Below are 15,097 nucleotides of genomic sequence, written 5' to 3' on the forward strand. Positions count from 1 at the left end.
ACTTAATAAGTGTTCTGGCTGCAGGCTGTTGTGAAGCAGTGGAAAAAGATAAAGAAATGCTAGGCATATACACTAAATCCCCTTATTATATCCCCTCACTATTATTTAAATGATACCTTTTGATTCTTTTTTTTCCCCTTCTTTTTTTTTGGCAACTTACGGTAGTAACCAGGGTTGTCTAGGGTTGGGGTTGGCTTCTGTTAGGCTCATAATGTTGCCTTGTCACAGTCGGTTAGGCTCGGTGATACTGTGAAATAATTGACTAACTTCTAACCTTCCTATTAAAAATACTCAGATATTGCCAGCTGCATTACGCAGCACGAATTAATCTGTTCAGCTCCGGAGGACGAACTCTGACCTATGCTAGCAGGGGTCAGAGAAAGGTAACGGGCGTGATCTCCCTAAAAAAGGGGCCTGAGGTGAGAGGAAGTGGAACATTGGTGGTCTGGGTGGGTGATAGAGACCCCGCTGTGGCAGGCCCGGGTTTAGTGAGACAGGCTGGGACAGTGGGAGGCAGCAAAGGAGAAACAGTGGGCGTCATGGGGTCACGAGAGCTGGCCACGGTCCATTTGTGGTCAGCGTGTGTGTAGCGCAGCTCTCTGCGTCTGCCTGGAAGGAAAGCGTGTGGTTGCAGTTATAGTCTCTGCGCAGCGCAGGCCAAGATATTTGCTTTTTACACACGCACTCGTACTCTGACACGCACACACATGCAGCGCATGGAGTTGGTTTGGTTCAGCTTCCAAAGATTCCTCCTCCCGCCCCTGCGCTCTCATACCTCCATACCGATGGATAATGGGAAGCAAATGAAGAATGAGAGCTCGGCCATGAGCATGCCTGCTTCTATTTATTAATGGTGGAGCAGAGCAAGCCTCCATATTAACTTCTCTTCCTGTGTGCAGTCAGGCCCCGTGTGCCGGTTAGGTTCGAACGTGGGGTCTTTCAGTCAGGAAGAGCTATGGCTCCGCCCCAGCTATTACGCTGGGCTCAGGTTGCGTGTGATTGTTGTGATTTAGGAGAAAATGGGTGCGTTGAGCTTAGTGAATCCTCCTACGGTCAATTCGGAGCTCTCGCTTTCTCTTTAATTTTCTGGACTCGATTATTCTGGCGGAGGCGAGCAGTTAACTTGTCACAGCATAATGATCACCTCTCAGGGATGTTTTTGATTGATCAGGCCTGAAGTTTCCCCGATGTCTGCACAGCCATAAAGATCTGGGCTCAGGCCAGCTTCCTTCTGGCTCGCGTGTCCCTTCGCTTCTGAGAATGTTCGCCCGCGCTTTGTTTTCATATCACCAGCAATTCTGTTTTTCCCGCATGTCAACCCCCACCTTGGCCCCGTTTGTTTTTCTTTTCATTGCACTTATTTATTAGAAACAAATCAGGCTCCACACATGCGGGGCGGGGTATCTTCCGTCTGGTTTGCGCCTCTTTTGGCTCGCACTGCCGGACTCCAGATGGGAAGCAGGACCAGGCTTCTGAGCACCACAAAAACCCAAACCCCGTTTGATTTTAGCCTTCATGTGTCTCCGGCACCTACTATAGCTAGCACAATGAATCTCTCATCAGCACTTCTCAAGTGCATCATCATGACCAATGTTTTACTGAATCCCCATTGTAATTAGACACTTATATATCTTCAATGCAAGATGCACAAGCGGTACTAGTATTTAAATGATAATTACGGTAATTGTATACCGCGGTGTAAAGTAGTGTGTCGCGGCGGCCGCAATGACTGCCTAATAGTGCAGCGCGTCTCGAGCGTATAAACCGTCGAGCTGTGGCTCAGCGGCCCGCGGATTGTTTTCAGAGAAACTAAGCCTCTCAGAATCCAGCCAAACGTCCTCCAAAATAGGGCTCGGTTTTTAAAGGCCAGACAGCTTAGTGATTTACTCCAAAGTCATATTTAGATAAATATAAGCTCCAAAGACTCCGAGAGCACTGAGGCAAAGCCGGCTGTATCCAAGGAGCTCAAAAAAAAAAAAAAAAAAAAGCTGTTTTTTTTCTTATTTAATAGAGCAGGCTTTCTCAGTAATCAACCAGCTTGTTTGGAAGCAGCAGGGGAACTGATAAGACTTGGAGTAAACAGTAGAAAGCGTTCTTCTCTCTGTTGTCATACAGAGGAAGCTAATATTTTCAATTATGCTCCAGTGGGAGAGCTGTCAATTCGTTAGTCTCTGCTCACCCTGACTTCCACATCGCTCATCGGCAGCTACTTAACCCTGTCCGATTTCAGGCAAGCGAGTCAATACGCGGACCGAAATAAACCGTGCTCCTTAGCGTCTGCTCACGTGAGCGTCTTCCTTTCTGTTTCTGCTGACAGGAGGTAGGAATAAGCTGTTTACTCTTAGCAAAAGTCGATTTCTGGCACCAAACAGACATTTTTTCCACCTAGTCAAAACCTATGACCATACAAAGTTATAGTTTAGGGACGCAGACGTGCGTGTGGCACGACTCCGAAGAAAAGATTGCGAGCACGTTTCTACTCGGACACCTTCCCGGAGACGGCACTAGGACGCTGCCATATATATGAATTTATGGAGTTTACATGTACATCATGCGCACTAAAATAGAAAAAAACACGTACACATGGAAGCTGTTTAGGTTTCCAAATAAAGGCAAGACGTGTAGGTAGAGGAAGTGTTTAGGTAGTGGATCTGAATATCATTAACATTAACTTTTCCATGTTAGAATTCAGCTGGCTTCAAGGCAGATGAGCTTGGCGTAGAACCAATCTGTCAAAGCAAGAATTTTTTCATGTATGTGTAACCTTTCCTCAGGTGTGGAAATAAGTATAATCTCATCCAGCAGTGTTTCTGCATCCAAGCGCTCATGCACAGAGAGATCTGCTTTTATTGAACTTCAAAGGAAAAGAGAAAAAAAAGGTATTTTTCCATTGTTGGAGTTTTGTTCCTGGAATGGATTTTGTTGTATATTCCCCAGCTAAGTGTAAATCTTATCCTCTTTTCTTTTTTTCTCTCTCGCTCTCTGAGCTGTTTGGACATTTCGCAGTCTGTAGTTCTTCTTGACCTGGACACACACAAGAAGAGTTTTGGCTGAGGGGATTGTGCTCTTTGATATGCCTGCATGCCCGGATAGCATATTTATGCGATGTGTGTGTGTGTGTGTGTGTTTGTGAGTCTAAAGCATGGTGTGAGGCCCACAGAGCCACCCAGTGTTCTAAAGGCTGCACTGCTCACACAGCTGGACCTCAGATCGTAGGTTTACAACCAGTGAAGAGTTGAGGGTCCATGGCTCAGTCTCAGCACTCATGCAAGGTCTGTTTTTTTCCCCTGCGGATCTGTCAAACAGCAAGAGAACGAGTAAAATAAAAAAGAAAGAGTGTGAGAGAAACTATGCAGGCTAAACTACTGATTAGATTTGGTTAAACAAAGGCAAATTATTACAAATGACCTGAACATGCTTTATTGCTTTTGTAATTAGTTAACCAGATGCTCGAACCTAAAGTTCTTCTTAATGGATCTACAATGAGAGACAATAGACAGGGCTGTGCAAAACAAGAAATTGATCTTGTGCTAATAGAAAAAAAAAGTGAGTTTGTGTTTGTGTGTGACAAATAGAGTTTTAAGCCCAAGAAGTCTGTGTACTTAATTTTTTGTTCCACGTTATGAGAAATCACATTAACTTTTGAAATTATTACTACAAACTTATTTGACCTTACTAAAGCATGATACTGTTTTTTTCCCAGTACCAATACTCAGGTTTCAGTGGTTGTGTATCTTAAAAGAGTTGGGCATTGGTGGCTTAGTGGTAGGTTTCTCTCCTCCCTTGTGGAAGGCCCGGGTTCAAGTTCCCACCTAACGCCCAAACCCCAGTCACTGGATGCAGTGCCATCCTCAAGCCCGGATAAAATGGAAGGGTTGCATGATGAAGGGCATTCTGCGTAAAAACCTGTGCCAAGTTGTATGTGGATCAGATGTTTGCTGTAGCGACCCTTCGACAGGAGCAGCTGAAAGACTTACGGCAACATTTATTTCTTGAAAGCTTTAAAACTTGACTCGTACAAAAGTGCACATTTATATGGTGGCCAGACGTATTAGAACATCATATACCATGTATTATAGTTCTCCCCATGCACAAAGCATGCAATCGAAAACATAAAATCTAGTGAAAAACTGACCATGTGACAATAGTATTCAATTTCTGGACCCTGGCCTGGGTCATCTCCAGTCCTTAACCCAATAGGAAACTGTTGGATAATGGTGAAGAAGGCAAGAGCCGTCGAAAAAAAACCTTTAGAAAGGAATCCAGCAGGCATGGATTGAGTGAGTAACACCAGAGCACTGCAGGTCGTCTTTTTCACTCTATGTACAGTTTTTTTTTTAAGGAAAAAGGTCTTTATATTAAATATTGATTGTGGTATAGCGATTTCACTCCATAAAAACTATTCTTATAATCTCGATTGTCATCATTTTAAACATTGAATTTCACTTTTGTCTCAATACGTTTAGCCACCACTGCAACTGCATGTGGGAAAATGTAAATATAATGAAACTAATACAGTCAAAAATCTTTATATCTAAAGTTTTTAAGTTTCAAAAAAGGGTATTTAAGCAGGAAGTGTGTGAGACCACACGTAGATTTCTTCTGTCCATTTTTTACCATTTAAGTGATCTCCCTCCATGATTCTGATATGTCGATGGTCACGTCCTATCCTTCCCGCTTTTAATAATATGTTGGATGGTTCTTAGTCCCATTCCAGTAATCTGCAATGTTTTCATTGCTAGATGCGGGCCAATAATTTGACCCTTCTTAAAGGGTGAGTTTTTCTTGCCAGACAGTTTATTTCTTCACAGCTTGCATACTGGAGTAGTTGTGGACACTGTTGTTATCACATAACACACTTTAACCTGCTTTATCTTGTTGGGTTACAAGCTATTCGCTGATATTTCAAACTATATTTGTTACAATATTTGTTGATTGGATGTAAGTTTTTTCCTCCCATATCACAAACCACTGTTTTTTCCTGCTTGTATTAGCTTGAGGTTGATCCTTGGTATCAGATCCACACCTCATCTATTTATTACAATATTTCGCATCAACACTTATTTCTAACAGACTTGCTTTCAATTCATTTAAACCGTCTCTAAGATCATTTCGCACAAAAACCTCCAATGTTCTGCCAGAGGAATTCTACATAAGCTGTTTGCTAAATATTATGTAACTGGAATTACTTAAATTGGTCTGAGGATTTCCTTAAAAGAAGAGCTTCAGCTTTGAGGATCAGGTGTGGTGTGTTTAGAAAGACAGGTAGGCTGAGAGACATTTCTATGGTTGGAAAGTGTATGTAAATATTTGAGCATTACACCCAGTGTTGTTTCCAGACCAGACTCAAAGGGGAACTTCCATCTTTGTTCCTCTAAATCCCTTATGTAGACATCCTGAGTAGACACTTGGATGTAGAGCATTTTTGCAGTGGATTAGCTGGGTTGTGTAAATGTCTGCGGTGACAAAAATTGAGAGGCAGAAAGATAGAGAGAGAGAGAGAGAGAGAGAGAGAGAGCGAGTAAACTCTTTATAGTAAACTGCATTATAGTGTATTGAGAGTACTGTATATTAAAAAGTAGTACTGTATATTAAAAGCAAATATATTTGCACAGTCTAATAAAAGCATGTATATGACAAGATTATGTGCAAGCCTAAAACTTTTGAAAGGTATATATATATATATATATATATGTATGTATACACTACCGTTCAAAAGTTTTGGAACACTTTCTAACTCCATGATCGTTCCTGATTTTTATTTCTTTCTACATTGTAAAGGAATGCTGAAGGCGTCAAAAAAAAAAATGCATTAATCTCCTTTGAACAGTTGATATTGAGATGTTTCTGCTACCTATGCTCTGTAAAGACTTTTACAATTGGTCATTTTTCAGGCTGATAACTCTAAATGAGCTTCTCGTCTGCAGCAGAGGTAGGTTTTGGTCTCGCCCTCCTGGGATGGCCTTCATAATTTTGTAAATGCACTTGACAATACTGTTCTTGCAAGAACTATTACAGAAAGGCTGACCTCTGTGTCTTAAGATAACAACTAACTGTTGTTTTTGTTGTTGTTACGTAATTACCTAATTCCATATGTGTTATTTTATAGATTTGAAATCCCAGTATTGTTGTAGAATGTAAAAAAATAAATCACTAAACAAAAACAAAGAAATTTGCAAGTGACCCCAAACTTTTGAACGGAAGTGTATATATACACTCTATATACAGTATAGGAATAAATAGGAATAGGAAAAATGTTAATGAACTCAGTTTTGTCTGCAGACTCGGTAGAGGTAATACTAGTGATATTTATCGAGGACACATTTATAGAGGTGTTTGCCTCGGGTGCCTGCCAGGGACCGTTTTTGCAGAGCTTCCTTCAGTGAATGAGTTGAAGCCGGGTTTAGCCTGCGGGACTAATAGAAAGAGCAAGTGTGTTCTCTGAAAATGGTGTCCCCTACCCCCATCAGGGGCAGCAACAGGAGACAAGGCCTAGTGCGGCATGTTGACTGAGGACGCCTATAATTTGGGAAATAGTTTGGAGCTATTACACACCGGGGTGTTTATCACAGGTAGTTCCCATGACAACCGGGCCAGATCGTAATTGGATTTAAATGGGCAGAACTACTTGCACATGTTTCAAAGGGCCAAGAGGAATGCACTGTAATGAATGTGCATACTCAGTCTGCCTCGCTGTGTCATGCTGTCCTACACTTTTTTTTTTTCTTTTCTTTTTCTGTCCATATCCAGTACTGACCGTGAACATGCTGGTTGCATGTGTCTGGTTTGCTTGATATAAATAATAGTAGTGGTGAAAGTAAGGAGTTTTTAGGGGGTTGTGGGTGAGGAATGTGATCTCCCATGAAGTGCTAGAGTCACAACAAGAGCAACAATGCAGGAACTTTATCTAATCTTTTCATTTGAGTATATTTTAATAAAAATGAAACAGCATGTGTTTGCTGATATACTGTAGTTGAGACAATGGGCTTCATTTATCAGGCTGGATTTGGTATGACGTCTTGGGAACGTGTAAATTTAAGTTTAAGAAGAATGTGAATCTTGAATGATTGGCATTAAATTGTGTAATTGGCCTGAAAATCAATGAAATAATAACTAAAGAAAGAAGGAGAACATATAACTGTTTGTTTGTAAGCGCAAAAAAGGCTGAGTTAGCATTATTAAAAAAGGCTTTAATAAAAATAAATAAATACATTTTGAAAATGGTCTTCTTTTTCCTTGTGATTTTTCCTTCCACTTTTATCTATGGCTTTTAATTTACAGAGCTTTCTATGATCGCTTTCACATCAGGGATAGTTTCCAAGAACATTAATTTTTTGAATTATTTTTTTTTTGTTTTTTTTTCCAATTTTCTCCCCAATATTAGTCGTAGCTAATTCCTCCCCGTCGCTAGGGGGCTCCCACATTAAGGCTACTACTACCACTCAGTCGGAAGGGCGAAGACTATCCCGTGTTTCCTCTGAAACACGTGACGCCAGCCGACCGCATCTTTTCGAAATGCTTGCTCACGCACCGTTAGGGGCGGAGTAACACACTCGGAGGAAAGCGCTAGCCGCTCCTTACGCGTGCGCGAGCTCACAGACGCCCCTGATTGGCTGTAGAGCCGTGATTAATGTGGGAGCGCAAGTACCTCTCATCCCGCCCCCCTGAGAGAGCTCGGCCAATCAGCTCTCTTTGTACCTCCGGCTGTGAGAGGAAAACAGCATCACCCGGGGTTCGAACCAGCGATCTCCGGATGATAGGGCGAGAACTTTACCACTGCGCCACTGGGAGGCCTTCCAAGAACATTTGACCCCAAAGTCTGGTTCATTTGGATCAGTGTGAACACAATCAGTCTCACACTCATGAACCGTGCCCAAGTATGCTGTATAGTTCTCGAGATATCAAAATCAAAATAAACAATGAATCAGATATGGAAGCAATCCTACCTAAAAACGGAAGTAGAAGGCTTTAGATGTGATGTGAGGGTCAGAAGAGAGTGCCGTCAGTCTACTTCGAAATGTCTGTGTGCGTGTAGCACAATCAGTCTCAGCCTCAGACCTACACAGTTGGTCAAGCAAGAGCTTTGGTCTTGACATTTTTTTCTAAAACATCAATAATATTAGGCGTAGCATAAAAGTTATGAGACTTTCTTTGTTCTATCTATTTCTGGTGTTTAATGCCATCTGCTGTATTGGAGAGTGTAAACAGGCACGTGTACCCGAGAACGCAGCAAAAAAACAATGCGAGCACTGGCCAGCGGGGGGGGGGATCAGTCGTTCCAGTGCGTGGTACAAATCAATCGTACCTAATGTAAAAACGGCCTAGAGTTCTGTAAATCTACTGTGTGACAAGAAGCACTAAAAGCTTTATGCAAATAAAACAGAATTCCCTTCAAAACGGTTCTACTTGATTCCCAAATGGAAACCCATTGGGATGGTTTCACATAAAAGCTTTTAAAGTTTCTTAACAGAGACGAACATGTCCTAGAGCTGGCTGTTCTTGCTGCACTATACTATTTGGTTAAATAGTAATTATAACTAGCTGGTGTTTTCCAGTATCTGATCTGTACCATGACGCAACGCTCGAGCGATCAAGCCGCATTTCAAACCCACCTACGTATCCCTGTTTGCTATTGGTGGTGTATATACAGAAAGGGAAAAATAAAATGTAGGCTTCCAGATTTATTTCTGCGTTATGTCATATAACACAGTCCACTAGTATATGGCATTCTTTCTGTCTGTTTCTGCCTTGTTTTCACTCCATCTTTCCTGTGGTTGGTCAGTGTTTTGCTGAGGTCAGTAATATGTTAATAATACATCTGATTAACTGCCTTCAGGCTCTGGCTCTGGAATGTTGAGCTAAAATCTGGGTTTATTTCGTGTATGTTCATGCTTGACGTGCTGCAATGCACTTATTAGCGCATAGTGTAAAGTTACACAGAGGCTGTGCTTTAATTCCGACCCTGAACCGCGTTTTTTCGAGGTATTAGGAGCGAAGGATGATTGTGTATGTTAGACTTGCATATGTTAAGGATCGTGATATTGTTTAGGTTTAGGATTTCCTCAGGGTTGTTAAACCGCTTAAGCCCTCCCGCACGCCAGCAACCTTACTGGAACTCTTGGTCCCGCTGATTGTTTTTGCAAGTGTGAGCTTAAACACAAAAGTGATCTCAAGGAATGTGCTTCGTTTTTTTTTTGCGCATGAAATTGCGCATCTAGGAACACGGCAAGAAAAACAAACAAAGGCGCTGTTAAACCCGCAGTCTTGGTCCTGACTGGATTTCTCCCTCCTGCTAGCAGTGCTGTTGCCTTTCACACAGGGGTGAGGAGGAATTCTGACAGGCCAGCACATTTGATTGCGTGCAGCTCTGTTTGCATGGACGTGCGAATTGCCGGCGGTTGAAGCCTGGCTGGACGGTCCATCGTGAAAAAGTGTGACACGGTCTCCTTGCGTCATTTTCCTAGCTAAAACAAAGTGACCTGCTACGACGAGCAACTGGGCAAGCAGACAAGTATGCGGAGGGTTCTTTAACGATCCAGTCACCCGGAAAAGGGCGTCTGGACTTCTTGCCAAGCGAGTGGACACGGTTTACGGTCCAGACGGCACATGCCGCAAGACGCTCCAGCCGGAGAGAGGAAGAAAGGGAAAGCTGACTGACAGGATTCACTAGCAGGCTTCCTTTGCTTTGACTCCACACACACAGTTGTCACTTAGCTAATTACAGCTTCCTTTTAAGATATGAAGACTTTGCCCACAGCCGGGCCTCTTCAGGCAACAATGGGGAATGTTGTGGATCTCAGAAGAACTAAGTGGAAACAGACGCCTCTCCTCGGTTTCCCCCGTTGTTGTTTTTCCGCTTTTATCTCCCTGTGCGTCTCCAGAAAGCCAGTTCACATATTCAAGCATCTATTAGTCATTCCGGCCACTGAGCGGTGAAGAGTTACTTGGCTGAACCCTGGAGCTGGGTGGTTGGATGTTATGCGGCCAGAATGCCTGGCTCGGCGCTCCCGGGCGGCTGCTCGAATATGCATGGCTCATTGCTGCCGCTACGACATACATGGGAACGTCAGAGCGGCCTCACAAAAGCGAAATGCTGAGAAGCGTGCTGATAAATGAATACATTATGCTCGTTTTGTTTGGCATGCCACTTCAAACCGACTCCCACGAGGACTTTATAATCTTTGCTTATAATGTATGCACGTGCAATTGTCTGTGTGTGGTATGTTGTTTTTTTTCTTCCCTGTTCGGTTATGACCTAAGGTGGGTGTGATGCGTACTTGGTGTTTACTTATGGATGGATTGGGACTGGATGAGCCAAAGAAAGTGCCGGGTTAGAGGACCGCAAGGACTCGCTGTCCTGAAATGATTCATTCTATCATACTTAAAGCTAAATGGTGTCATGCTCGTGAGAGGAGCCAGATTATGTCAAAAGAATGTCGTTACAGGAACAAAAAAAAAAGAAATTGTCCTCACAATCGCAAAAACAATCATCCTGTCCATATTCAGTAAACAGAACTATTAAGGGTATGTGTGCTTTGAGTTGAGATGAGAATCGCCGCATGGTGCCGGCTACAAAGTCTGAAAAGAGAAAGCCGGGCCGAGGCCCTCGGTCCCAGGTAGTTCATTATAGCATGTGACACCGAGGCAGCAGACTTCGCATACTGTAGCTATGCACGGAAGGAATAACAGAAACAAAATAACACCGGGCCGTATTATCTGCAGGAATCTTTATCAACAACGGCTTAAAGTAATACACAAACAGCAGGAACAAAAAACAGTGAGAAACGCGGGCACATGAATGGACTCTACATAGAGGTGGCTAATCCCTGTCGCTGCTGGGACGTGAGAGTCAAAAGCATTCTCACACTCACTTCCTTTTGGGCTTTGGAGAGAAATACCCTATGATTGCCTTTATGAAGAAAATATATATATATCTGAGAGGACTACATTAAACAACCCGGAGGTGCCTCCATCGCCAACAAGAAGGTCCTTGGAGGCAGATAAAAATCTCTATGATAATAGCATAAATGAATGTAATCGTGTGTATGGTTCGAACTGGGCGCAGCAGGGAGTGTCCTGTGTTTCACAGCTACAGTCTTTAATCCAGAGCTTACATTACTGTCTGTGTGGGATTCCTCTGTGTTCTCTGGTTTCTTCCCCCCCCAAAAAAAAAAAAAACATGCATGCAATTTAATTTGTTACTAAATTAACATTGTGTTGCACATAATAATAAATTGTATTCTATATAACAGTAAAGTGTATCTTTTTTACCGACAGTCATTCATGTTTATACAATAATGTGCAAAAGTCCTGAGCCACACCTCATTTCTTCATATTTTGCTCCCAAAGAGCCAGACCTTCATGCACTTTTAATGTAGTGTTGAGGAGTAGTTCTCCAGACTTCATGAAGGACTTTTTTGGCTCTGGTTTTTGGCATGTTTTTGTTTGTTAAGCCACACAGTGACCTATGAATCATTCAATTATAAAAAACATCTAACTAAAGCAATGAACCAGTAAGAAACAGGTTTGCATGACAGATGATCAGGCCGATCATTAGGCCGGTGATTAGTAGTAGTAGGAACAGGAATCCCTGGGGATGTGATCATGATACATACGCTTAGTGGTAGGTTTCTCACCTGCCATGCGGAAGGCCTGGGTTCAATTACTATCCAATGTCCAAACCCCAGCCACTAGATGTACTGTAGTGCCCATCCCAAGCCCGGATAAAATAAGAGTCAGGAAGGGCATCCAGCGTAAAATCTGTGCCAAGTTGTGTGCCGATCAAATGGACTATCGTGGCGACCTTTTGATGGGACCAACCCGAAAAAAAAAAGTTTTTACCTAGGTACGATTCAATTTGTATTGCGATTTTGTAAGTATCATGATTCCATGAATATCCTGATTAGATTTTTTTTAAGTTTTAAAAAAAAACTTAGAATTGAATGATTTTTCCCTCAGTGATTAGAACAGACGAGAGGGGAAATAAGGTTGCTGCTGAGGTTGTAACAAGTACGCCTTTATGTTATTTTCAGGCATTTAGAGATTTGTTCTTGTTTTTATTATTATTATTATTATTATTATTATTATTAAATGTACATCATTTAATTTAATTTTATTTAAAATGAAGAAATGAGTGGTGGCTCAGTACTGCACATCTGACCATCAAACCATTATAAAGAATAGCCTTACACTTTTCTCCTATAAAAATAATCTTTTTTTATATTTTCTTAAAAGCATGTCAAGGGATTTCTTACTGTAGAGAATCCTCAGGAACCTACTTTCCTTTTTGGAAAATACGGCTTACGTGCACTTTTACGCTGGCTGTCGGAGAGACGGAGAACAGTGTTAGTCTTACATCTGGTCTGTCTCCACCGACCGGTCCGGTCCGATCGCGAACGATTATATTAGTTACAGATCAAAGTATTTTGTTGTGAAATAGACAGGGTGGAATTCTAAATGTTAGATGTTTATTCTTTTCAGACCTTCGGAGGAAATGGCTCACAGCAACGGGTGAATTGAAGCGATCAACAACTGTCAGGTTAAACTAGTGTGATAACATCCTGGCTCTTACACGCCAGATAAAATCAGAATCTAAGAATATGTCGAATTTTCTGTTGGCACACAAGATTGAGTTTTGTGAATTCAAACATGGTGAGAGGCAGGGTGGGGGAAAAAAAAGAAAACAACCCAGATCGGGAAATCCCGCAGGTTGCGTTACCTTGGTATACAATCTGGTATACATCTTAAATGTGGAAGTCAGTGTTGTATCACATTAAGGGCATAATGGGAAAAACACACCACTTAGTTGTGGAAAAGGTTCATCTGAATCTTTTGCTGTCCAGAGACTCGGAGCAGGGGGTATGAGCTACCACGGAGAATCGCCTGCCAGGGGAGACTAAGCTTCCAGAATAGCTTGCCTCTTATTTAACTTGGGCTTATTGACATCACCACATTATTTTTCTTGCTGTATGTTTTTTCCCCTCACCCAAATGATTTTTGAAAATTGGATTTGCTTGCACCTATTAATCATGCAGCAGGAAAAGTAATGTGAAGGGGAAACAGAGCACGCTAATTTCCCAGTTCCCACTGATGACAGTGTTATAACATTTCCAGCCAAAGAAAACAGGTTTTAGGCATCATTTCATTTTGCTTCAGGCTGTAAGGAGGTGAGCTCCTTTCGCAAGTCCCACCACTGAGGACACTGTAATTAGCAAATGCTGGGAAAAATTGTAAATGTAATCTAATGTATCTGAAAAGCATGCTTTTTTCAGAGATGTCTAAAGAAAGCATGAAGGACAAATCTACTCCATTGAGATGTCTAGGGTGTAGGCTTGACCATGTCTCAACGGGGTTTCGAAAATAAAGACCTTTTATTCAGGGCAGAAGAATGGGTCTGCTGTCGCATTGTCTCGCTTTTAAGACTTCCTAACCCTGAGAAGTAATAAAAGTGTGCGAGAGTTTTATGAGGTGAAGTTCAATGTTGAGTAACTGCGCTGTGAGGCGAGGCAGTCCTGCACCCTGTCTCTCGTCTAAGCTCGCTGCTAAGGAGACGTGCCCGTCGTAACGTCACTCAACATCTCCACCCAAATATTTACGACTTGAGCTAAATGTGAGGCTAATCCACCCTTGGACTTTCTTGCCCCTAATGTAGGGGTTTGAAATGCTGAGATGCTGAAATGCTTCCTTGGCACATTCATGTTCCTCAGTCATCATATTTTGAATGATTTTTTTTTTTTTGTTGAAAACAGCCATACCTCGACCCGTGAGCTTCATGACAGCGCATGTGAGATCGATTATGCTTCCTTTGTAGCGTCATCTGGGCCACCAAACACTCTCCAGACCTTTCTGCCTCATATGGTTGCATTATTTTGTGAAAGATGCCTGGGCACTTTCATTTTCGCAGATGTTTGTGAATGTGGGCACAATAAAAAAAGAATTAAAATCGCAGGGAATGAATGAATGTAGATGCTTCTTTCAGTGCCTTTGGGCTGTTCTTTTATGCGCGTGTGATATTCATGTATATAAAGATGTGTGTGTACTGTATAAGGCTCGTATTTGTCCTATTTAGTTCATCTAGACTCTTCAAGATGGGAATACACATCAGATGTTGGGGAAATTTGTGTGTACACATGCTTGAGAAAAAAAAAAAAAAGGAAAAAAAAACCTTTGAAGAATTTGAGGAACACTGGCCATGTGGCTTTAATGGTGCGTGAAAGACGGTAGGCTCAGTAATCACGGCTGACCTTGTTCACAAAGTGTTTTCTATCCGTGCGGTTCAGCTGACCTCGTCCACCTCGGGAGAAGCAAACATGGCCTGTTTAACCATGCACTTTTGTTTCTTCTTTGAATTGTGTAAGTATTAATAATTGCAGGCGATTAGCACCAGCCGTGAGCCATTTGGATTGTATGTTTGTGCTCAAGGGAAATAGTCTGGCCATGCCTGGTCACATGGTCACTCCAGACTTTTCTGCTTTCTCTGGCCTCCGTCATTCCCCTTTCAGAACCTTGACTTGCTAATTGCCTCCATCCTCTACGTAACTACAACGTCTCCTAACATGGTACTGTAAATAAAGGTAGGTATTCGGTTCAGTTGCAGCATCGAAGCCAGTGGAGCAGTCTTCCTTCTAAGTGCTGAGAGTTTCATCCATCACCAATGCTGATGGCTGAACCGAGAAGCGGTAGAAGCTTTTCTTTTCCTGACAATGTGTCAATGGAGCAGTCGACACATCTGCGGTTTGGGAGCGTGACTTTCCCCTATCCGCAGCACAGACAGATGCTGTAGTAGTAGATTATTTAAAGCTGACTATTTTCTGCCTGGATTCCCAAATGAACGGAGGCTTCGCTGGGGAACTGCCACTGGAAACCGGAGCCACTGTGAGAAATCTTGGTGCTTGATGGGGCTTTTTGTCTTGGTTTAGAGATGGGATAATGGGATTAAAGGAAGAACAGACACTTAACAGCAGTGGACTTAAGGCTGAGCTGAGAATATGTTCGGTTGGGGTCGATTTCTAACAGTATATATGATCTATAGGCTGCTTATAGACAGCCTATAAATCCAAGACCAAGACAATTATGCAACACTGAGTCATTTGTAATG

The 15,097-nt window shown here is 42.3% G+C and overlaps 1 protein-coding gene across 1 annotated transcript in view; it reads left to right on the forward strand.

Annotated features, from left to right (window-relative positions):
• The window catches only part of slit3 (slit homolog 3 (Drosophila)), a 177,915-nt gene that overhangs the window by 19,036 nt on the left and 143,782 nt on the right, over window positions 1–15,097 (forward strand). The window lies entirely within an intron of this gene.

The sequence above is a fragment of the Clarias gariepinus genome, chromosome 10 (genome assembly GCF_024256425.1).
Source record: "Clarias gariepinus isolate MV-2021 ecotype Netherlands chromosome 10, CGAR_prim_01v2, whole genome shotgun sequence".
Lineage (NCBI taxonomy): Eukaryota > Metazoa > Chordata > Actinopteri > Siluriformes > Clariidae > Clarias > Clarias gariepinus.